This window comes from Triturus cristatus, chromosome 10 (genome assembly GCF_964204655.1).
Source record: "Triturus cristatus chromosome 10, aTriCri1.1, whole genome shotgun sequence".
NCBI classification, from domain to species: domain Eukaryota; kingdom Metazoa; phylum Chordata; class Amphibia; order Caudata; family Salamandridae; genus Triturus; species Triturus cristatus.
In genome coordinates, this window is record NC_140593.1 from 1,095,802,701 (window position 1) to 1,095,828,923 (window position 26,223).

The 26,223-nt window shown below is 46.7% G+C and overlaps 1 protein-coding gene across 1 annotated transcript in view; it reads left to right on the plus strand.

Annotated features, from left to right (window-relative positions):
- ADAP1 (ArfGAP with dual PH domains 1) overlaps positions 1-26,223 on the plus strand; it is a 453,319-nt gene that overhangs the window by 143,305 nt on the left and 283,791 nt on the right. The gene's annotated exons all lie outside the window — the stretch shown is intronic.

Below are 26,223 nucleotides of genomic sequence, written 5' to 3' on the forward strand. Positions count from 1 at the left end.
GGGACTGAAAATGCAAGCCACGCATGTATGCTTTTCTAATGCTTGCTGCTAGCTCCCATGGACTTAAATTGACTTCATTAGTAGTCCAAGTTAATTTTGATTAAAAAGAATTGCACTTATTTTTCTCCCCTTTGTATTTACCATTTTTCCATGAATGTTCATTGTGGCTGTTATTCAAATAATTTATATCAATTTTTACTAACATTCCATTCTTTAACCATATTCTTGTTTGCGTTACTGCCCTACGAGACCCTTAAAATCTCCCTAGAATTAAGCCTGCTAGCTGCACAAGATTTTAAACTAGGAAGGGCTAACTTGAACCAACAACTCATTATGTACAGCAACAACTTCTTCCGAGAGCACCGTTAGCAGGGACCATAGACATGTATGCATGAGACAGAACTGTACTTAGAATATCTAACACTCACTAAAGTATGACATGAGTAAAAATGGTAAAATGAATCTTCAGCTGAACCCACTAGAATATAAAATCTCTGGTGTGTTGTAAGATAGAATCACTGAAACATACACCATTCCTGCCAACTCACACTGTGCCACAGTGCGACACATGATATCGGCTCCCATCACATGGTCCCGGTGAGGAGCCAATATCACACGGGAGCAGGGAAAACGTGCTGAAAACTACTGTAAATAGTGGTTTTCCAGCTCGTTTTCCAAGGCTTTGAACTGCAGACCTCAGGGCCGGACTGGCCGTAGCGGGCACCGGGCAATCCCCCGGTGCGCCGCATGGGTGGGGGCCGGTTTTGGGCCCCTGGGGGCCTTTTTTTGTAACAGGGCCATTTTTGCAGCATAGCTGCAAAATCGGCCCTGTAACAAAATCGGCCTAAAACCGGCCCTCGCAAAGAGCTCTGTGGCAACCCCAAATCCCGGGGGGGGGGTTTGGGGGAGGGTTAGGGGGGGCGGCAGAGCACTATGCCAGGGCCGGTTTTGGTTCCCAGTCCGGCCCTGGCAGACCTGCATTAAGGCGTGTGAAAGCAACCCAGGGCATCGGCACCAGCCTCAGCAAGCTTTTTTTTCTGGGAGGAGGGGGTTTTGGGGCGGGGTGGGTTTCAAAAGTGCCTTGTAGGTACTTCTCAGCACGAGGCTGGCCCCCTCCAAGGCCCGCTTCCTCCTCACACTGTGCGATTGTTCTTCAAGTTGGCAGGTATGCAATGCATACACTTTCATACAAATGTGCACACCAGGCACGCAACACACATTGGGCTCAAAGGGCTTCAGCACCCCCCGTCGTGTGTGTCAGCCCGGGCTGAGACAGCTTCCCGGGACACACACAGCCGCACCCGAGTTCTTCACAGATCTTTAAACGACCATTTACTTGTTAACAAGGCTTTGTTGTTCCTTCACCCCTTCTTAGAACCCCCTCATCTTCACTCTGCCGATTGCTGGAAGAATAAGCCCCCCCCCCCCCCCCCGGAAACTTTTGTTAGCCCCCCCCCCCCCCCCCCCCCCCCGAAATTTCACTCTAGTTGCACCTCTGATGCACACTGCCAGACCTGGTATGGGAGCCATAACTGAGGTCTGCAAATACACTGCACGGGGTGTTACACTACATACATGTTCCGAAAAAAGACATTGCTCATTGTGAAAACTTCTTATAATTATATTGCAACCGCACCATACTTTATGGTACACAGGACCATATTTGTATACACCAAATTTAAAACAAGGTCACAAACTGTTATTTTCAATTGCTTCAATTTTAATATTATTAAAGTTCAGGGGCTCAAGTGCTACTAGAATCTAAAACAGGCCCCACTCAGTTTCAACGCTTTGAGCTCTGAGGAGTGAAAGCAAAGAGAAAGACGGGTTTCTTGCTATGGTCAAATAATGTATCTTATTACTACCTCAGTAACAAGGCGGTGGTCCAGAGTACTAAAGTTCCTCAGGTAGAAGGCAAAATGCTAATATTCATGAAAAGTAACATTGCACCGTATAGCGACGCGGTGTAGGCTTGGTCTTTGGTTTTATGTTTTTGCTTGAGCTGGGGGCTAAGTGTCCTTGGATAAAGGTTCACTTGAATCATATGCTATCTCCAAGAAAGTGATTTCTTGTATAAACTATGATTTATTGCACCTATTAGTGTAAACTAGATAATCCAGTCCGCAATTAGAGCCAGTCGTTTCAGGTGGGGCCCGTCAGCACTCATTTTTAGGGACCAGCCAGTGGCGGCTGCTAGTGAACAGAAGTGGTGAGCAAGCGCGGTGGTCCATGGTGGGAGAAAAGATAAAAGATCATCTACCTGCCGGTCTCCGCCCTCTTCTGTTCCTGACTCCTGGCAGCACACAGGCTCTTAGACTCCCCTAAGCAAATCACGATGCTGCTGTCATGCAATATTATTACCAGCATGACAGCAGCGTCATGATTGGTCTGAGCAGCCTGGTTTGCTGCTCAGACAGTGCCTGGGACTTTTCTCCACCCGGTTGTGCAACACAGCTGGGTGGAGACGTGCTAAGTGCGCATGTCGGTTTGCCAATCCTAAGACCGCCGGCCAAACAGTCATGCGCACCTATGGTGCCCACCTCTCCTCCTCCCACCGTGACGACAGCCCAGCACCACCCTACCCTAAACTGGCTCACTAATGAAAAATGAAATGATAATAACAGTGTGTTATCATCATTTTGTTTTTCTTTTGTGCACTGCTCAGATGGCAGTGGGGCGACTCTTCGCCGCCTTAACGGAGGAGCTGCCACTGGGACCAGCACTAATTGTTCCTAAACAGCCTATCTAGAGAGCGGAAAACAGAAAACAGGAAAAGAAGACAGAAAGGGAATACGGAAAACAGTGACAAAGGGGAAAGCAGAGATCACCTGTAAACCTGCAATAGTGAGATAAAGAGGCAAGGAGGGCCTACTGGTCCATTAGAGGCATCAGGTGGAATCAATCCTACTGCAGCCTTGCTTGGTATTCTGCACCACAACCTTCAACAGTACTGGCTGCAGTTCTCTGGGCAAAATTTTGGACCCAACACTTATTATTTTGCAAATTAAGCACTGGCTGTAAGCATGTCCAATTTGATGTCTAGAAATTGCAAATATTTGTGTCTGTTTAATTATAACATTGCTTGACAACATATTACTTGCCGAACATCTGTGCAGATGGTCGTAGACGCGTATGGGGTGGTGTTGGATGGGCCGCAAAACACTTGAAAACCATCATCACAAACATGGCCCCCCATGCGAAACACCCCAAAAATATCAAACAAGGAGTACTGGCACAAAAAAACAGCCAATGACATTAAGTGAATTAACTAGTAGCAGGCTAACTTCCACTGACATGCTTCTAGTAAGAATACCAGAATATATTTTGAAAATATTTCCCAGGCAGATAATTATTTTTCACAGCATTTATAAACACAATGCAGCACCACAGAACATGAATATTCAGTAAATCTTAGGGGATATAACGTTGTAATTAAAATCAGGTACAGTACTTTTCTTTTGTGATTCGGGCAAAGCATAATCGAATGCAATGGCTGCAGCAAACCTATACAAACAAAGTGACGATTACGTCTATGATTTCTAAATGACCAGCCATACTCCTCTCAGCCTGTAGTCAAGGGAATCATTAACAGTTTATTCAGGTAGATGAGGAAGAATTCCTGGAATTGTGGACTGTAGACAAAGGGTGATTCCAGGAAAAACTCTATGGGCCCGATTACGACTTTGGCAGTGTGAGAGCGGGTCCACCATGCCGCTGCCCCGCTCTCACACCACCAAAGCCGCTTGAGCACCGCCCACCCGATCATGAGTTTTCTTGTGTCTGGCGGGTGTTTCTTTGGCGGTCCCACGGCGGTGCCTCTGAAAATGGGCACTGCAATGGGAGCGCCAAAGGCAGTTCCTGTACGGCATGGACTCTGCAGTCTATGCCGTATAGGAACTGGGGTGCATTCATACAGGGGGCACAACATGTACTCCCCCTGCAAGCACCCCCGTGCATTGGGCCAAGAGGGGTCCCTGTTGGTTCCCCTTTATATCCTCACCGCCAGCAGCTTCCTGGAGTGAGAACCTCATGAGACCACTATCCCTGGCAGTTGGGGTGGTGCCATGGCAGTCCGACTGCCTAAATTGTAATCTGGTGGTCAGACCGCCAGTGCAGCTGTGGCCGGACTACCACCGCTGCGACACCATGAGGTTGGCGGTTCCCGGAACGCCAAACTCAAAATTAGGCCCTATGTGGCCTAATGACTGACATTGATAACTGTTGACACCTAATGTACGAGGTGGGAATTATTTTTATTGGAGGTACTAGGGGAAGCCATAATCTCCAGATAGTTTTTGAGGTATAAATGAAATCGGTTGCAATATATAAAATCCTCCCCTCTAGCCGCAAGAGGCAGTGGTTTCTCAGGATCATATGGTACCGTGGTACCTTGAGTTGAGTGTCTTTAAAAATGTCAGAATGAAAAGGCTGAAGTAAGGGCAATAGAAGGTGCAGAAGGAGATAAGGAGAAGAGGGTACTGCAGTCTAATACAGAATGAGACAAGGCACCCGGCATGTTGAAGAAGAGCATTCAACCTTACACAGTCAACTGTAGTGACTGCGCCTTTAGTGATTTCCATAAAATAGGCTTTTCAATTTATGTAAACTTCACAATATATGTAAACATCAGCTCCATCATCGAACATTACCGTGATTAGTATGATCGGTCACAACTACAGATTAATAAGAAAACTCAAATATTCGTTTTGGTTGCTAAATGAAGAGGGCGGCTAAGTGGAAGCTATTTGTACGTTTGTGGTGTGGATTTTGGAGGAACTGTTTTGTGTTCTAGCCATGGTTATAGTGCCAAACAACAGGTGGTTGTAGTTCAGTCAGGGCACAAAAGTACACAGAATCAACAGAAATTATATTTGATTTCATTGAATGATTGACTGCATTGAATAGAAAAAGCAATAATTCTTAGCTCTTGCCAAGCTGACAGCACAAGGTGTCTGGTAGCAAAATCACCTATTGTCAGTGGGCTTAGAGCCTGTGCATTGCTTACCATTATATGGCTTTAATGTCAATCTCATTTGATTGCTTTTTATGTGTTAGCTTGTGCAGTCTTCCCTTCCTCTTCATGTGTTTGTCCCTCCCCTGGAGCATGTACTCATTACTTGTGTCCTCATATTGCTTGCTTTTCCGAGCACAATTGTTTTCTTCTGGGTTAGGCCTCCATGAGAGTGGATGTGTTTTCAAACTATGTCCCTTGTGTACTTATCTCCCTCAGCTGCACTCTGGGTTGCTTTCTGACACCCACGTGCTTCTCTCCTATTCCCTCTATGTTGTGCTTGCATACTTCTTCATACCCTCAAGTTGTTTCTCACCTGTTAGCTACTACCTGCAACTCCATGTTGCTTTTTCTTGGCCATTGCTTCTCCCCTATTTTGCTTCCTTTCTCCCCGCCCTCCGTGTTCCTCCTCTTGCATCCTCGATGTTGCTCCCTGCCACCTATGCCTTCGGTGTTGTTGCCTGCACCTGCATCCCTTGTAGGGCTTCCCCATACCTGCATCCTTTCTGATGCTTCCCACACCCTCCATATTGCTTCTTCCCACACCCTCCATATTGCTTCTTCAACCTGTGCTTGCAAAAAAGCTTTGTGCTACTTATTTTTTATTTACCGATCCAATTCAGTAAATTTGGGGGGAAAAGCAACTGCATCACTTTTTAGGTACTCACATGCTTGGCGTGCATGCCTACAATATGACACAACCAGTGCATCATAGAATCTTTATTAATTTGTTTATTTTGTTTTGCCAGGCTCTGCAGCATTGTGAATGCTGTACAGCATAGCTAAATACCACTGGCAAATCATATAGGTCCCAATTAGATGGGCTGGTGACTTTACCAATGTTTGTTTGCGTTGTTTTTCAATGCAGCAAGCAAAGTTTTAGTTAGGCCTCAGAAGCAAGCCAGACCAATTGGCTTTACCAATGCTTGTGAAGTGAAGTGACTGAAATCAAATCTACTTTGAAAGAAAATGGCTTGCTAGTGGAAGACAGGCACAACAAATATAATGTAAAGCATGTGTTGTGGTTGGCTAAGTAACACAAGTATTAAAAACATATCAAAACGGAGTCTACATAAAAGGATAAAGACTTTGGGTACCCTAATATACACACTAAGGGGCCCTATGTATAGGAGTCAATAATCGTTATCTTTTGTAACTATCATCTGTTTCCTAAGGCATAAAATGTTAAGCTTTCCAAGTAGCTGCGTTGTTAAGGGGACACAAACCCGGACCTGCCATCACAACACTGGCCAGATTTGGGATGGGACGGTCACCCACTGTAAACACATAATCCTCTTTGCTCATCAGCTCTGCCAACCAAAGGACCTCCCTGATTTATGTGTCTCTATTTTTTGTTGAGCATCGACATCGATTCATTATATTGCCATTGGTACCAAAATGGCCCCTAATGACATCATAAGGTTTACACCTTCTTCTCCCACATCGCAGCAAAGACCTAGAACTGCCTCCACACGCACCTCCGGACCATCACCTCACTTCCCGAATTCCAAATGGCCCTCAAGACCTGACTGTTTGAATACGCCTTCGGGATCTGCAAGCGCCTGGTGTACTATCCGGTGATAAGCCGCGATTTATAAATCCTGATTGATTGACACCTTGTCCCATGTATCGCTCCTTACCAACCTCCTATTTGCTACTGAAGCCTGGTGGAAAAGCAAGATGTAGAAATTACAGAAATTAAAGAGGGCTTCTTGTTTACTAACTACTCCTGCTTCTGTCTTCTCATCTGTGAGACTAAGAGTACCAGGAGTACCAAAGGGTAGTTTTGGGGTAGCACCTGCTGCCCTTTGTGACTCGGGCCAGTACTTAGTTTGTGCCAGTGGTTGAATTATGACAGTGAGATAACCCTACTTTTAACATTTACAATATGCTATTCCCAAGTTACAGAAAAAGTATTCCCCAATTACTGTAGAAGTTCAGTTGTCATTTAAAAGCAGTCCAAATTGTACATTACATGTTTCAGCCAAAAAGCAATTTGCTATATATGATCTGCCCAGAAGTAGTAAAGAAACCCTTAATGGCAGTTAGACTATGGGCCTTATTATAACCTTGGCAGTCCTCCTGCCCCACCAGCACTGATCTGTCCGCAAGAGGACCACCAGGGCCGTGGTGAGCCCGCCTGCCGGATTCACAGTTGAATCCCGGGTGGGTGGTGCTGCTGCAGTCTCACGGTGGCGGAGGAGAGCCTTAAACACAGATCGCCACCGTGACAGCAACTGCAGCTCGTTCCTGCACGGCGCATGCCATACCGTGTAGGAACAGGGGTGCAATTCCAGGGGGACACAACATGTGCCTCCCTGCATGCACCCCCAGGCCCAGAAGCGGAAGGCGGGTTTTGTTAGGAGCCCCTTAGTTGCCTCTCCGCAACCCTTTTCATGGTAGGCGCAGTGGCACCGCCAGCATATTACTGCTCTTGACTGCTGCGCCACCGCCTCAGGATCCTAGATCCTGACAGACGCGTGGAGGTCCTGTGGCGGTCCAACTGCCACGCTCAGAATACTGCGGGCCCGCTTGCAGTGTGGCAGTGGTCGGACTGCCTCCGCGAGTACATTGGTCCTGTGGACCGCCGTACTCGTAATAAGCCCCCAGAATTAGACGGCGTCGCCCACTTGAAGAAAGTTTAGCAGCCTGGCCTGCCTCCTGTTGGATAATCATTTAAAAATAAGAATTAGCAAATGCAATAGGCCTCCACTCAGCAAAGCTGTGGCTTCACTAATGCTGTTTGCCGGTCGTACAAATGCAGAAGCATCAAGATCCTTGCAAATGCAAGGCTAGGTATCTTGAAATGAGTTTCATATAAAACAAATTCTATCCCAATTTGGCTGCTAAAATGATTGCAAGGGTGATGCTGCCTGCTCACGTGTGTAGTGACACGTGTTGCGAACCGTGCTTATGAATGTGTTGTGGCACAGACGGCTATTTTTAATTTATCCCTCAAACCCGACAGACAGCCATATTAGAACAAATTTAGAAAAAGGAAAAGGAATACATTCAAAGTGTGAAAAAGGATGCAAGCGGCCCAAACGTTCTTTTCAGCTGCCTAGCCCTCCTTAAAAAAAGAGATAAATTACAGTCAACACTAGGGAGTGGGGTGGGGCATATTGGGCAGTGGGAAGGGGTGAATGAAGAAAGAGCGAGAGGAGGCAGGAAAACAAAAGAGCAAGAGAGCAAGTAAACACATGCACTCCAATGTAGTAATGAAAATAAAAAGATGAAATAAAAAAGTTCCCTTGAGTAAGCAATGGAAGGATACAACTCATCCACTCAGAGCTTTGTGAAAGTAAAATGCTCCTGGGTGGGACGAAAACAAAAATAGCGAGGAAAGCCATCAAACAAAGAGCAGACAACTGAGATCGACGACAAAGCCGTCCAGGTAGGAGTATGTGGCTGACCCAAAGCCGTCCAGATATGAGTATGTGGCTGACCCAAAGCCGTCCAGGTATGAGTATGTGGCTGACCCAAAGCCGTCCAGATGTGAGTATGTGGCTGACCCAAAGCCGTCCAGATATGAGTATGTGGCTGACCCAAAGCCGTCCAGGTATGAGTATGTGGCTGACCCAAAGCCGTCCAGATGTGAGTATGTGGCTGACCCAAAGCCGTCCAGTTATGAGTATGTGGCTGACCCAAAGCCGTCCAGATATGAGTATGTGGCTGACCCAAAGCCGTCCAGGTATGAGTATGTGGCTGACCCAAAGCCGTCCAGGTATGAGTATGTGGCTGACCCAAAGCCGACCAGTATGTATTGAGAATAACAGTTCTTGTAAACAGACAGCTATAGCAGTCTGTAGCTGAGACCTACATATAGCTCTGATGATGCACAGTTTCCTCATGCAAAGTAAAAAGCCATTTACAATTAAAAAACTCTTTGTAGGAAGTAAAAGAAGAGCACATCCTGGCAGAGCCAGGAGACCCTTTAAAGGCTGTAATGTATCCACTTTAGATGATTTGGGTCTTGGCAGCTGCTTTGAGGGCTTGAATCTGAGAAGGCAGACATTGAGAACACACACCTGCTGGGTGGCTGTGATTTCTTCTGAAACAGATGGGAAGTTGTCATAAATGAACTGGTAGACAAATGCAAATCTTTTTCATTTCAATATTGAATTCTGTTCAGAGAAGTGGTGTGATGTTGAAATTGTTGTTCCAGAAATGTGAAGCCTTAAGCGTGCAGCCATATTTCTGAGTGACCGGAGACAGTACAAGTTTTTTCCACATTGGGTCAGATGTACAAAAAGACTGGTTGTAAAATGCGCACTGACCTTTTACGAGCAGTCATTAGTTTTGCAATGAGATCTTAGTGCCAATAGGTCTCATCAAAAATGTCCAGCCAGAGGGTGTCACAGAATGCCCTGCTTAGTAAATATTGATTAGACAGATTGCTATTTGCAACCCCTTGTGATTGGCTAGAAACACAGGGATGGTGGCCTGAAATGCATAGCAGACCACCATCCTCTGTGTTTGCATTCACAAATGGAAAACTTGTCTTTTTATAAGTCCACGTTCTTAAAGGGAACTGGTGCTGCTTTAAAAAACAAATCCCACTTAGAAACACATCGGGGGACAGAAGGTAGTGGTTGCTTGAATACTGCCTGCTTCCCTCCTGAAGTTGCCCAATAAGATTCCTAAAGGGTAAGATACTTGACCAACGGGGTCTGCTTCTCCTTTGCAAATCTGTTACCACCTCCTTTGAGAAGTTAGTAACTTTTCAGTGGTTTGCAACTGCTGATGCAAATCATACATAAAATTCTGATTCACGATTGAAAAAGAAGGCTTCTTCCCGTTCTCTTTCCAAATGCGATTCTGAATGGGTTCGTAAACCCCATTTGTGGGGCTGAAGGCCATATGGGGTTGAGGATGGGGCCTAATGGCCAGAGCTGCCGACTTTTGAACTGGGGAACCAGGTTCGAGTCTCGGCGTCGGCTTAACATTCTGTGATTCTGGGCAAATCACTTAAGCTCCCCATGCCTACCAAAAATGAATGTGTCCTTCTGTAATGTAACTGGTGCTCATGTAAAGTGCTCCAATACCTTCAGGCCGAGTTCGTGCTATACAAAACTGCCACATTTATTTGCATGCTTTTTTCACACACAAAATGGTCTTAGTGTATAGCAAAAAGCTATTGTGTGGTCGCACACCCTGTGATTTTGTGAATCACTGAATTTGTGACCACAAAATGGCATTGTACTTCAGGCCCCTACTACTGTTCTTTAAAAGTATATTTCCTTAAAGAAAATCAAAGACGTAAGCCAGGAAGCCTGTTCAAGACAAAGTCAATACAATAGCGTTGTAAAGCAGACAAGGAAAGGCATGTATTTACTTAGTGCGGGTCTGGTAGACTGAGCGCTGAAAGCCAAACAAACTCATAACTCAACATAAATGCTGCTGAGTGTGCATGTTTATCATACACAATGTATTTAAAGCCCCAGTTGTAAGTCCTAATTAATACCAAACATGGCCTGCTAAAGTAAACACCGCCATCTTGAAATGCACAGCGGCTTATGTTGAGCCTCTTTGTACGCACTGTGTGTGTGTTAAACTTGGTGAGCTCCTTGCTGCCCGCGTCATTGATAGCCCGGCCATTGCTTCCATTAAAAGACTTATGTCTGCTGAGTGCTTGTCCTCAAATGAATGCAACGTTATTATTTGAAAGAATTCTCCTACATCGCGGCAAAGACCTGGAACGAGCTCCCGATCAACATCAGGCGCTCCCCCACTCTCACACCTTCAGGAAGAGCTTCACAATTCCCTGATTGATTGAAGTGGATTAGCTGAAAAAATTATACATGCTGAACACTAATCTTTCCAGACTAAATGGTAATGCATATTGGTCTGGCCCATTAGTGAGAATTTAATGATCGATTGATTTTAATAAATTGCACATTTTTACTTAAAAATAGTTGCCATTGATTCTGTGAACAAAATCTGTTCGTACAGATTACAGCGAGAAGGTGTGAGACTGTGTATAAACAGAATGAAAATCCGCTAATTTGCTAGAGTATTTGAGAACCCGATAATTGGATGAAAAGGTGTGTGGCTTTGTAATTGTTTGCTGTGCTAAACAATGTGACCTTCTTCAAATTTTGCAACAGTCACTATTGATTCCACATTAAGCAAAGAATATTCTTAACAATATATGGAAAGAAATTGATGAGCTCTAGGAAATAGACTTGGAAAAAGAGACTACACTTGGGAAGCATAAGGATAACCAGACAAATCTAAATGAGAAGATTGAGAAGCTTAAAAGCCATGAATCTAACTCTTTTGGAAAAACAAGTGAATCTCAAAAATAGATTGACGGGGTAAAAGCTGGGACGGAAGGTTTACTTATTGAGAGTCCACATTTTTTTCCAGTTGTGTCCCTTGTTTACTTCCCTGCTCTTCATGTAGCTCTCGGTCGTCTGCCTGCTTCTCTCCAGAATCCATGTGCACTTGCTCTCCTGTAGTTCCCCCATCGCTTTCTTGACCGTGCGCTTCCTCCCCTACCACTCTATGTTACTCTCTTACCCGTTGCCTCTCCTCCCCATCACTGCCTTTCATTGTGCTCTCTGCCACCAGTGACCTCTTCTCTCTCTCCTCTTTCTTCTCCTTTTTACCCTGTACTGCCCCGTCCGCTGCCTGCTCACTCGCATGCTTCTCCCCAGCTCACTCCTTGTTGCTCTCTTGCCAATTGATTCTCTCCCACCTCCTGCGCCCTATGGGTTGCTTTTGACCCTGTGTTGCTTCCCCCCCCACCCACTTTTTTAAAAATAAAAAAAACTCCTTAGCACCAACTCGGAGCGTTACTAAACAGAAAAGGAAGCAGCTGCAGTCTCAAAGGTTTTTTTAAAAAATATCTAGCCATGCTGCACGGCTGCTGCCCAGGGTTGTTCTACGGGGCAGTGGCCTAAGGACTTCCAGAACTAATTCACACTAAAAAAAACTTGAAATAAAAAAAACAAAAGAAACAGTTTAGGAAACCTTCAAACCAGTTTCCAGGGTTGTACAGATGCCCATCACCATTTCTAAAATGAGGTAGAGAAAACACCACTTTAATTTCTACTTCTTAGGAAATAATGACCTTAAAACTAGACAGTAATAAAATTAGGGGAACGATAAGCACTTCGTATGGACTACGAAGAAGAGTGAGCAGTGCTCTGAACTAAGCAGCAGTTTTATGAACCCTGCTGCCCACAGGTTGCTTGCTCACACGCCTAGGGACAGCTTTTTACAATCTAAGATTGTGGATTTGAACTCACACAGGAAGGGTCATGGTGATGGGAAAATTGCCTTCTGTGACTTCTGAAAGATCTCATATTGCAAATACAGGATAGGCAAGGAATTGGGGGAAAAATACCTCAAAGAGACTCCCGATTCAAGAGCTAGGACCACACTCATTTCAATTCGCATCCACCTTCAATTGGCTTGCTACAGCCAAACCCCTAGAGCTACCAGGCCAAAGCAAGCCAAATAAACATGGATGCTTAACTGGGATTAACATGGCTCTTCAGATGCTTGAACCAAATGCTCATCGTAAGCACCCGTGAGAGACCAACAATATTTTCAATAGATGTGTTGGTGAGTAATGGAACCTTAAAGGTAGGGCTTTGTTAAAGACAGAGGAAGATTGATAATGTGATGAATGGAGACTTTGGAATAATTTTAACATTCTTAAATATTGTGGTGCTTTATTTTAGACCATGATAATGTCACTACAGTGTACCTTTGCACACCCTTAAATTCCTTACTCCTTACTGATATGCCAGGAGCATTCTTCCCAACATTTTCAATTGCTAGAGACGAACCGAAGCAGCAGACACTCAGGCCGTGCCTAGTTTTGCTCCCGCCTTGCTTGCCGACTTCCGCCTCACTACCCGACAATTATACAAAAGCACTTCCACTAACAAATATGGCGTGTTCTACGTACTCAACATAACACTGTAAAACCGTAGTGCCAGAGTGTTTCTTAAAACAAGTACCAATGGGGACAGTAAAGCAATAAAAAGAGTTTTTAGATACAATTACCAAGGCATGTGCCGTTGTTTTGAAAAAGGCTCTCCATCTGGTGTTTGTTAGTAAACTGAGTTTTGTGATTTCTTGTTTGTCTTCTATTCCAGTTCAAACTAATCCAGTGATCAAAAATATGGAAAACAAATAAGAAACGAAAATTGAGTTGATCTACATTTAGTTTTGTAATGAATGGGACTTCCAGTCTGCTGATCCAGACCAGATGTAGGTATGATACTAGACATGGATCTTGAAAACCAGTATGATTGGAATGTTATGGTTTAGCTTTTGTGACACCATTGATAGGAGCAAAGTATATGAGTGTGTCTTTAGAGCGTGTAATGCAATAACACTGGAATCGTGAATGAAACTTAATTACTTGATCTTGCCAGTGCATGCCAGACCGTGGTTCTTTGGTACACAATGAACTATACATTGCATTTCTTCTCTTTATCAAATAAAGTTTGAAAAACCCTACAATCGATGTTGCACTTCTCTGTGGTCAGCCGCAGACTCTACTTCTCAGAATGTAGCTGCGGCTCTTCTCGAAGCTGACGCAAGACCTGGCAGCGGTTCAGATGAAGGAATTGTTAAAGGCCAACAGGGCACAACAGCAATTGCTCTTGGTCCTGAAAATTGTAAAAGGAAAGGATCTCAGTAAATTGAAGTTTCATTGTCAGCTGGTGTCAGCCTTGTGAGAAGTGAATCCTAGCATGAGCTTGGTGAGGAGTGTTGCTACCAAGAGTAAGAGTTCACGAATATTAGCCGCAATAACCAAACTCACTGGATGGATTGGCATGGTGCAGTTTGGGGCTGGAGCAAGCTTTTCTGCTCCAAGCATGCACAGCTGAAGCTTTTTGGAATGCTGCACATCTGCATGACAGTATGATGGGAAGTTAAAGATTCAGTCTACAAACATTATTCATCATAACTAATTTTAAAAGAAGTCTCTTTATCTCACCTTCTGATTGCCTTATTTGAAGTCTGGCTCATTCTTTTTGTCATTTAGGGTCTGATTTAAATATACTGGCGGACAGCCCATTGTTATGCCAGGACTACGGAGAAAATGTATGCATTGTCCTGGTGGAGGGGCCGCCCATCAGATTTATAAATGACCGACAAGCTGCCGGCCATTTCTAAAGCATTTGCAGGAACCGCCATCACAACAGTTACTGTCAATGCATTTCGCTGTTTGGTACAGGGATCCATCAGCAGGATTGAGCCCTATATCAAACCGTTTCCTTTTTTGCTTTTCAAAAAGAAAATCCAGAAAGATTTTATTTTTGAAAATAAAAAAATAAAATGCTCCCCTCACGAAAGCTAACCTCTTCCACGGCGAGGGGAGCATTTAGCAGTTTTCACGGCCCATTACCGCCAGGGTGTTCCTGGTGGTGAAGGGCAGTGAAAACTGACCTAATTCGGCCCATCTAAATTAGGGTGGTGGAATTACAGTTCTGCCTCCGATGGCCCTTCCTCCACAGGGATGACTGAGGGATATAATCACAGCGGAGACGGAGTAGCCTCCAAGGTGATGGAACCTATGGTCCACCCACATAGAATTTTGACAGGTGGACCATTATCTTGGTGGTATGTATACTCAGTCACCGTTGCGATGGAGTGTATATACCACCAAGATATAAATTAGGCCCATAGTCCCATTCTCTTTCTTTCCTTGCAACCCCATCACCTTATCTCACCTTGTCACAATTCCAACACCAAACGCAATGCAGTGACTCATAGGCAACACAACCACAACATAACCATAAAATCAGTAAATAAGTACCTGAATGTGTTCTTGTCTTGTAACTTTGGACCCGATTACAGATGGCTTGGGAAAAAAAACCATCTCTTTAATCTCACCTTCTGATTGCCTTATTGAAGTCTGGCTCATTCTTTTTGTCATTTAGTATGTGATTTAAATATACTTATCACTCCTGCAGCATCTGAATGTATTGGTTGTGATAAAGCTCATTTGCAATTATTTCCCTAAAAATGGGGCATAACTGGCAGATCTTTGTGGCTCCCGCCATGTTCCGCTATCGGACATTACCCCCCCCCCTCCTACCAGCCATGAACCACCACCCACAAACCCTGTCGGGTCTTTTCACCTGCTGTAATTTATCAGAAGAAACTTGTGGAGGGAGTTGTACTTCCTGCACAACTCGTGATTGGTGATAGGTGCAGTGACAGGAGTTAGGGTGCTTATCCCATTTAACCAAGCCATCTGTAATCTGGGTCTTAAGGTCAGGAAGGAAAGTGACTCTGCTCTTGCTGCAAGGTCTTCCAAATGTGTAATAGACAGCTCCTTACATTAGGAGTTTTCTAAGCCAAGTTGTTAATCAGTGAATTTGCAAAGAGGAACATCTGAAATAATTAACCAGAAGGTAACTTTTTTTAACCATTTAAAGGGATGTGTCTTGAGGGATAATGACTAGTGATTGGATTTAATATGTGCACCTTATTTCTTAAATCAGGCCAGCTTGCCTCATACTCAAAACCAGAAGCTCAAAACTCCCCCCAACTGAACAGTAGACTAAAAATAACAAGCAGTCACAGATACCACCAGAGCGCAAAAACAATCTCCATCTGGTGGCAGGCTGCAACAGAGATTCTGCATTATGTCGGTCCTTTTTAGGTTTCGCTCCAAAGATCTGGAACGCCATTCTGGAACATTCTCTTTCCCATCCTTCAAACACCACGTGGAACATCACCTACTCCTGAACCAGGTTGCCACTTCCTGGGGCCGTGTTCACGTCTATACCCGAGTTAGACTCTCGCACGTGTTGCAGTTAGCGCTCTAGCGTTTAACGCTAGAGCGCGTAAGTTACGTGCGTTGTGCATACGCCACGATGGTGGCGTACGCGGTTATAAAATAAAGGGGGCGCGCCTTCTACGGCATTCGCGCCAACAGCAATCACGAGTATGGTCTCTATTTATTAGCGCGCCGGCGATCTGCATAATTGGTCAGCCCAGCGCGCGGCGCAACAATGGCGACGAGGGCGGTCTGAACCACCGCGTGTTGAACCACCTCCAGCTCTACAGCTGCATGTCGGCCCGCTCGCGGCAGTCCCGCGACCAGTGACCTGACGGCCCTCCGGACTATATCCAGTCCACTTCGTCTCTGCCTGCAGCTGGTGCCACCACAAGCCTCCCTACTCTACGGTGAGCCCATGTATACACCAATCACGTCACCCAGCAGCAGCGGATGAAAATACCTGTTCATTCTGCAGGGCACCTGCCTCACATCGACGTCCTCAAGCTTGGCCCTTGATGTTTCGACTCCTGCTCTAAGTTCTGCCACCCCTGAGTGTGCCCCCACGTGGTCCCCTGCGCTGTTTCCTGCAATAAGACTTCACAACTTTCTGCACCAACCGCCTGGTGCCACATCACCTTCCTAGTGTCATGGGTGACGACGCCCGTCCAGCACCAGCCGTCCCATTTCACCCGCCAACTGGCGTCATGCCGCCGTTCAGCGAAACTGCTGACCCCGCTACAGCCGCCGCACGCTGGCAGACATGGATTGGCCGGCTCAACAATTACTTTACGGGGTCCAGAGAGACTGATGGCACTGTGAAACGGTCGCTACTACTTCACTATGCAGGTGAGGAAGTTTACACGCTCTTCAAGCACCTCCCTAACACGGGGAACGCGGACAACTACGACGCGGCTGTCGCAGCACTCAACGCACATTTTGACCCCCAAATGAATCCCGATTTCGAACACTTTAAACTGCGATAAGCAAGGCAGAAGGAGGGGGAGTCGGTGGATGCTCATCACGCCCGACTGAGGGTGCTAGCTGACACGCACCTCGCAGGTGACAGAGCAAAAGAGGAGATCAGAGCGCAACTAATATGCGGCATCCAAAGTAAGAAACTGTGGAGCCTCATCCTCCGCCAACCGAACATCCCGTTGGCTGACATCCTGGTGCTCGCACGGTCCCATGATCTATCCGACGCCCGCGCAGAAGAAATGGAGCAAGCAATCACGCGGAGCACGGGATCAGGTGTGCTCGTTAAGGTGGAACGAGCCGACGCAGTAAAGACGCACGAGAGGGCACACCGTCAGACAGCTAGGAGATCGTCTCAAGCCCAGTGTGGGTACTGCGGATACGAGGAACACCCAGGGAAAACCTGCCCGGCGAGAGGGAAAACGTGCACAAATTGCGGCACCCCAAACCACTTTGCCTCTGTCTGCAGGAAGCGCTCCACGAGGACAGACCACAGAGGGAAGAGGCCGGCAAGAAACATGGTGAGGCAATTGTCTCAGCTGTCCCTGTCATCCCACGCTGACGCGGGACGCAGGCCAACGCAAGCCTTGCGTGAAGACGACTCCGAATCTGATGATGAAGGGGAGACATACCTAGTCTCATTTACCAAAGCCCTCAAAAGCACAAGAAGACCACAACCTCGGTGTGACATCATGGTCTCAGGGTCAAGAGTGGACGCCGTGATCGACACTGGCGCATCAGTCACCGTCATGGGAGTGCAGCAGTACAACCGCCTCAGGCCGAAACCCGAACTCAAGACGCCGAAGGCCCGAATTTACACCTACGGGAGTGACGTGCCCTTACCTCTCGTGGGAAAGATGAAAGTACCAGTGAGCACGGGAGAAGCGGAAGTAACGATCGACATACACATCATCAATCAAGAAGTAGACACGCTCCTAAGCGGCCACGCTGCCGAGGACCTAGGGCTACTGGCGTTTCTCCGAAAGGTACAAGACACCCAAACGGCCAACCTACTGGACCAGTTTCCGGAGCTGTTCACCGGTCTGGGGAACATCAAGTGCCCACCAGTCAAGCTCCACATTGATCGCGCTGTTGCAACCACGGCGCTCAAACACAGGCGGATTCCTTTCCACTTACGCCCACTGGTGGAAGAAGAACTCAAGAAACTGGAAGAACAAGGGGTCATAGAAACGGTCACCGGGCCTACCCCCTAGGTGTCCCCCATGGTAATCGCCGAGAAGCCCCGTCAACCAGGCAAAATCCGGGTGTGCATTGACATGAGGCTGCCCAACAAAGCCATCAAGAGGGAGAGGCACATCACGCCTACCATGGACGACATCATTGCCGATCTCAACGGAGCCCGGTGGTTTTCAAAGTTGGACTTAAACGCTGGCTACCACCAGTTGACACTAGCCAAGGAGAGTAGATACATCACCACCTTCAGCACACATCTAGGGTTACGAAGATATCGACGGCTTAACTTTGGGATCTCGTCTGCGGCAGAGATCTTCCAGAACACCATTCGTGACATCTTACAAGGCCTGCCCGGAGTCATGAATGTAAGTGATGATATACTGATCCACTCCACAACAGTAGACGAGCACTACCGGCGAGTCCGAGCCACGCTGACACGACTCAAGGAGTATGGGGTCACACTCCACAAGGACAAGTGCCAGCTCTTCCAGCAACGTATCGAGTTCTTTGGCTACACGTTCACTAACGTTCATCCAAGTAGACCCGAGGAAGTCCCAGTCCATCAAGAATGCTCCCGCACCGGCCTCCGCCTCAGAGGTTCGCAGCTTTTTGGGAATGGCTACATACTGCGGGCGGTTCATCCCGAACCTGGCAAAGATTGCCGAACTGCGCTCCTCGACCAGACCACACTGGTCTATTTTGACCCAGCCAGGAAAACCGAGCTGCTAGTCGATGCCAGCCCGGTGGGGCTCGGAGCAGTTCTCACCCAGGAACAAGAGCCGGGGCAATGGGCGACGCTGGCGTACGCGAGCAAGGCGCTCACGGCAACCGAGCAGAGGTATTCCCAGATCGAGAGGGAAGCACTGGCCATAAGGTGGGGCTGTCGACACTTCCACCTATACGTCTGTGGGCACCCATTCACAGTCGTGACGGACCACCAGCTGCTAGTGCCCCTCTTCAAGGGGACAGCACCGCACCCACCACCGCGAATAGAGCGATGGGCCATCGGACTGCAACAATATCATATGGACATAACCTATCGACCGGGTGCTAAGAACCCGGCCGACTTCCTGTCTAGGCATCCAGACAAAGAAGAGCACTACCCTACGGGAAAGGAAGAGGAAGACGATGCCGAAGCGCACCTCGACCTCCTGGCCGCTTTGACCTGCCCCCAAGTGCTGACGCTCCAGGAAATCATGCAGGCAGCTGAGCAAGACACTGTAATGGCAAAGACCCGTGAGGCTCTCCAACAGGGGTCGTGAACAAATTTCATACAATCCGCCAACACGTGGACGGAGTACGAAAGGAAAGACCTGCAACAAATCTGGCGGATACGGAACGAGCTCAGTGCGACTAGAGAAGGAATCGTCTTGAGAGGGGCCAGGATCGTCATACCAACAGCGTTACGCCGCCAAGCCACGCTCCTCGCCCACAAGGGGCATCAGGGAACCAAGAAAATGAAGGCCCGGATGAGAGAGAAAGTATGGTTCCCAGGAATGGACAACTTAGTAGAAGACATAGTGAGGAACTGCCCAGCGTGTCAGATGACGAGCGGACCCGAACCTCCAGCCCCCATCGTGACTGAAGAGCCAGGGAGACACCCCTAGGACAAAGTCAGTGTAGACTTTGGGAGTCTCCCAGATGGGAGAGTGACACTAGTAGTCCTCGACAGCTTCTCCAAATATCCTCTGGTAGAAGCGCTACCATCTACGGCGTTCACGTTCGTAGAGCCAGCGCTAGAGAAAATGTTCAGTATGTTTGGGCGTCCCTCAGAGCTGAAAAGTGACAACGGACCCCCGTTCCAAGGCCATGAGTTTCGAGAGTTCCTCGCACGTCAAGGCATACGGCACCGGCGGATCACCCCTCAATGGCCCCAAGCCAATGGCGAGGTTGAACGCTTTATGCGACCACTAAATAAAGTTCTACGGATAGCCAGCGCTGAACACCGGGACCCGGAGCGAGAGATCCAACGGTTCCTAGGATAATATCGGAGCACACCCCACTGCTCCACCAAACAAGCACCTTGGGCCCTCATGCTCAACGGGACTCGCCAGGACGGTCTCCCCACGGCCCCAGGGTGCGCCTCTCCACTATTCCAGGAGGAACAGGCTCTTCGACGGAGGACACATCGAAACCAGCAAGTGAGCCGGTCGCGGGGTAGTCGGAAACGAGCCCTTGGGCCGGGAGACAATGTCCTCATAAAGAATCGAAGACCCGGCGGAAAGTTCAAACCCCGCTATGAGCCAGGGAGCTGGGTAGTGGAACGAATGCGTGGGACAATGGTAACAGCAAGACGCGGAGCGGAGTCTGCCACGCGCAACATTTCGTGGTTCAAGCGAATCCCAGAAGCCACCGAACACCACTGTGGCACCGAAGGAGATGACGAGGAAGACACTCTGGTCCCGGTAACTGAACCCCAGTCACCACAGGTCAGGCACGAGTCAGTACCAGGGCCAGAACACCCAGGCCCCAGGGTCCACGAGGCTGATGGTGATCGCCCAGCAGACTCCAACACCCGAGCGACCACCAGGTACGGACTAAGGGGGAACCCTCCACCGAGTAGCCGCCTTAGAGACTTCGTGTGCCAAGTAAGTGAGTGACTGTTGATGTCCTGAGCGGAGTTTCGACCTCCAAGTTGGAGAGGGATGTTGCAGTTAGCTCTCTAGCGTTTAACGCTAGAGCGCGTAAGTTACGTGCGTTGTGCGTACGCCACGACGGTGGCGTACGCGGTTATAAAATAAAGGGGGCGCGCCTTCTACGGCATTCGCGCCAACAGCAATCACGAGTGTGGTCTCTATTTATTAGCGCGCCGGCGATCTGCATAATTGGACAGCCCAGCGCGCGGCGCAACAGCACGGCCACTCTTGTCTGGGCAGCCTTTTCCTTTTCTTTTAGGTAGAATGTTGTTCTCTCCATCACTTGATCCTTTATGCCTGCCTTTCTCTCGTCTACCCCATTTCTCCCGTCTCTACTTCTATTTTCCCTCTCGTTGTCCTTCTTTCATGTCCTTGCTCCTGGGTAACTTCCCAAGTTTTCAACAGGGAGCTCTCTAGATTCGAACCCTTGATACTACAGCATGTTCTCTGTTTAAGCGCAATTACCCACAAAGATCCCATGCAATTCCTATATTTTGCAAACCTCTCCACCTCCAGTCTGTAAAGATAGTTGTAAATATAAAACTGTATATATAACACTCTGTCTTTTACTCACATGTTTCACCTATTTCCTTGATTGCGATATACACTTGACCATGGTAAATGTAAGCTGTTGATGTAGCATTTCCATTGTAGATACGTTCAATACACTTTTCATGTATGTCCATGTGATAGAAAACCATAATTAAATAAAGATGTTTGTCTGTGTCTTATGATGGTTGGAGTCATAGGTCTGTTAGAAACACTCGTCTGCTCAAGTAATGCAGTGTGGGTCAGCCAAGTATGGTGTTGTGAATTGCAGTAAAAATGAAAATGTGCCCAGATGCTTTCAGGACTTCTTACAAGTACAGCGGCTCGTGATATTAATTAACAGTCCTCCAGCCATCCATCACTTAATACTTCACTGCACTAATGGGTTTTGTATGGTGTCTGTAGGGCAGATCTGGTTGACTTGGTTAAGAAAGGTTATAGTTAAATTGCTGCAAGAACACACGAAGGCTTTCTTCATTTTTGTTCATAGAAACTCCTTAAATGTTCATGCAAACCTCAGGGTGATTGTGGGTGTGTCCAGACATTACCCTTGAGTCCAGCAGCTTTGCATACAAGCACTGTCCCTGTAGCAAAAAGACTACATTGCTGCTGACCCGTTTTAGGTCACAAGTTATCATCCTATCGACCACTCCTTCAGGAAGGACTATCCGTAGGTGGGAAACAGCAAATACCACAACCGCCGAACAACGCGTTGCCTTTGCAATGCGGGCGGAACAATGAATGCGTCTGAACCACATATTCCATTTACCACGCAAGTCGTTACAATGACATGCGTTAGGTAAAGCGGCGTTGGACTTTAACGTCCAACGCTTTCTCTACTGCTGGGGGGACGGGAGTTGGAATAGTAAATGATACTATCTGAAAGTCCAGCACCCCCCTACACCTCCCCCCAAGGCAAGTCGTTGTAATGACTTGTGTTGTAAATGGAATACGTGGTTCAGACCAGCTGTGGCCCGTGCAGGTAAGAGCTGTGGGGCCAGGTGGGTGGGGGAGGGATGGCGGGGGGCGGGATTTAGACAGACGGCCGCAAGGGAAAATTAATTATTTATTTTATTTATTTCATTGTCCCTCGTCTGTCAATCCTCCCCAACCCAGCCCTCCGTTGTTCCCTGCACAGGCCGCACCTGGTTCAGACGCATTCATTGTTCCGCCCGTGTTATGGAACGCATGGACAAGGAAAGCATGGTTGTGCCATACAACCTCTGTAGGTATCCAATGATAGGTGGCATTGATTTGCAGTAATGGAATTTCACAGCATTGATTTGGATAGATCTGAGAAGGGTCAAGTAGAGCGGCCACCCACTCCATGTTTTCATGGATGCTGCTTCCAGTCCTAGGCTTATAATGTGCAATTTAGGCCCACTAGTCTAATTAGTTCAACTGAGTCAATCGAAGGCTACAACACTCAGAATGCACTAGGTTGTGACATAAATCTCAAAACTGGAGACAGCATCTGTAACGACATGGAGCGAGGTCTTCAATCTCTTGTGTGAAAGTGGCCACCAAGAGCAGGAAGAGATGGGCATGCCTGAGATGGTTGAAACATGAGAGGATTGACTGTATAAAAGGTAAAAGTGGGCTGTGAAGACTGGACAGTCAGAAAATAAATAGATGATGAGATCGACCTCCATGAGCACGAACAGACAAGAATCAAAATCCAGCACAGAGGTATCACAATGAGACTAGCGACATAGGGCCCATTATGGCCATAACAAGGATATTACTAACTCATAAGTGCTGCTTAAAACAAAACTGCCCCATTGCAATAAAAACTTTTTTTAAACTTATTTTGGTGTTTTTGTAGCTCTGACCTATCCAGAGGTTAAGAGAGGAGGGGGCACAGGCAGGTCAGAGAACAAAAAGTTCAAAAAGAAGAAAAACCTTTCAGACCCTGAAAGTGCCAGTAGTGATTGGAGACAGTTATTTCCCACATCAAGAATATTTAGGATGTCTTCTAATACTAAGAGTGTTCCTGTTTCTGAGTGCTTTTGTGGTGGAAATCAGATTAGGAGGAGCTTAGTAGGTTATTGAAATGTATGAGAGACGTTTTAGGGGGAGTGTTTTATTAGTCATTTATTCTAGGAATTGAAATTTAGAAACAGGTTCTACGTTTTTGTAGTCATTGGTTCAAGGTTACCATTTTTTTCAGTGGGAGGGTGATTTGACCAGATTTGATGGTGTAGGACAGCATGCCTTCTTCTAGAAATGAAATATTAATGATACTGAAACTAAGGAAGGCTACGCCTTTAGGGCTTTTATCAAGATCCTGGAATGACGTCAACAGCATAAGGTCAGGGTTTAAAGGAGGCATTGAATTGTTGGGGTATTTAGTGGTCTAAAGGATAACTGTTTTTGGATCTTGTCTTATGGAATCGTAGGTGGTGTAAAAGGTCTTAAAGCATGTAAAAAATCTGCTCCGTTCATCATCCCCTTTGGTATCGCTTTGTTCGCCCTAAGTTGGCAGGGTATGCCCAGACGTGGGTCCCTTGCTCACTTTGCCACTGGATTCAAGATATCCTGGCTGATGAGGGTTATGAACCCGAAACCGGTCCCAGGATGCTTGTTTCCGGTCCAGGGAAGACATGGCTTGGCAGTTCGGGCTGGACTGTTCCCATGAGGCACAGGGTCAGACTGATTTGCATATGGCCATGTCTAAACTGGGGTGGTGGAGTGAGCTAAAGAATGATAATGGATTAAACCCAGATCAGTTGACTGGGGGTGAGTGTTTGATTTGCTCAAACGCTCCGTTCATCATCCCCTTTGGTATCGCTTTGTTCGCCCTAAGTTGGCAGGGCATGCCCAGACGTGGGTCCCTTGCTCACTTTGTCACTGAATTCAAGATAGCCTGGCTGATGAGGGTTATGAACCCGAAACCGGTCCCAGGATGCTTGTTTCCGGTCCAGGGAAGACATGGCTTGGCAGTTCGGGCTGGACTGTTCCCATGAGGCACAGGGTCAGACTGATTTGCATTTGGCCATGTCTGAACTGGGGTGGTGGAGTGAGCTAAAGAATGATGATGGATTAAACCCAGATCAGATGACTGGGGGTGAGTGTTTGATTTGCTCAAACGCTCCGTTCATCATCCCCTTTGGTATCGCTTTGTTCTGCGTGATCACCCCAGATTTTTCGCCTTTTGCTAGCCCCTGTATTTTTCTGGATTAGAACTCTTTTAGCTTTACCCCAGCTAAGCATTATAAAGTGTGCATGCTCCCAATTTTAACCTGGTCGATTTGGCATACTCCTAATTCGCATAGCCCATAGGTCCCTAGTATATCGTACAAAGTGCATCTCTGGCCTGGATCTTAAATGCCTCAGTGAACTACAGCACCTATTGTGCCATCCACTACAACAGTGGTTCCCAAACTTTTTCAACCCGCGCCTCCCTTGACCTATTGGCCATTGGCCGTGGCTCCCCATTATGTTTCTTTTTTTGGCGGGTGGGAGGATGTAAGCCCAGCCTCGGGAGTACTTCCATTTTTCCCCCTGAAAATAATTTGGATGAAGCCGATGAGGTATTATGATCATAGATGTAATTCTATTTCATCGACTGCGGAGCCCCATGCAGTGTCAACAACTGATTGAAGGGGCACAGGGTTCTCAGAGAAGTGAACTGTTACTTCATTGTGATATAGTGCTCTTAAAAGAGGTGTGTCTTTCGCTCGTTCCTGAGCAGCGTTTGTGAGGCCCTGATAGATACAGGAATGTTGTTTCAAATCCTGGGTGCTTTGATAGAGAAGGTCTGCACCTTTTGTCTAGTTTTTTTTCTTTTTTGCACATTATTGCATCCTGTCTGATGGTACCAAGCTGTCCTTGTTTCCATAGCAGTGTGGTCCTTGAGTCTGAGGTTGGTCTCCAGGGTGAATCCAAGTAACTTATTTTTGTGTAAAAGTTGGGGTCTGAATTGTTCCCAGTTCATGCTGCTGACTCATGTTTGTAATAATTACTGCTTGTTTTTCTTGGTAAAAAACAGCCCTTTGAAGGGCTGGGATTCTGATCGGTGCTGAACATCCCCTTCTGAATGAGGGTCAGAAATTGCTTGTGGTGTAGAAGTCCTGGAGCAGAGGACACTTTCAAGTAATATACCTTTCCCCAGCAGTGCCCTGTGAGTACTAATATTGTAGCAGGGATCTCTCCCTGCAGTGTACCCCATGATATACATGAACACACACTCCCTCCCGCCACTAATGATCACACATAACTCATATTAATCCCCCATACAGAAAAGGGAGTAAATGCAAGTATCGTCTTCATTGAGGGCTGAAGATAAACTTGAATTCATACAAACTGCGCCTCTTATTGTACACAAATATAAATAAGCTATATACACATCAGTGCATAGATGTGCGTGTGGTGAACCATATACCTTGGTGTACAAATGTACTTGTGATAAGATGAGCTATGCATTAGAGTTCTTGTACTAAAAAGAGAAAAGGTGCACATTCCATCGTTCACAGTGCCTCTGTGATGTTAGACCTTTTTGTTAACAATAGAGACACTTGTGTCTTGTTTTACCACTCTTTAAAACCTGTATCCAGCAGGTAACCACCAAAAGCTTACTCTACCTATCAGGTTTGTTACCAAGCCCCAACAACTCCACAGGTTAAAAGAAGAGATTGAGGATCAGTCAGAAAGACGTGGATGATAGGTTAAACCTCCATGCCATGAGCCGTGTTATGTATGAGGATGAGTGCGTTAAGGAAAAATCAGTTTTGTTTCATGGTAATAGCATCGGACTTCACAGCCTCATATCATCTTGTTTGAGCACATTTGGTAAACATCTAATTTTACAAAGACATGCCTACGTGGGTCTAAAATTCGAAAGCTTGCAGAGTTCACATTGAAAGGCTTGCATTAGTAACTGTGTGTGAAATTAAACATTTGAACTGGGCAGCCACACCATGAAAGGAATGCGAACTAGACAATACCAAGGGCCGAGGCTCCTCAGGGCATTTGTAAAATAAACAGTTTTCTCAATGCAAAACAATGAAAACCATTTTAACCAGGTTTTCTTCTGTAAAACGGAGCATTTTTAAGAATTTTTAAGCCATGCCAAAATAAACATATACCTGACCCAAGCCATTTCA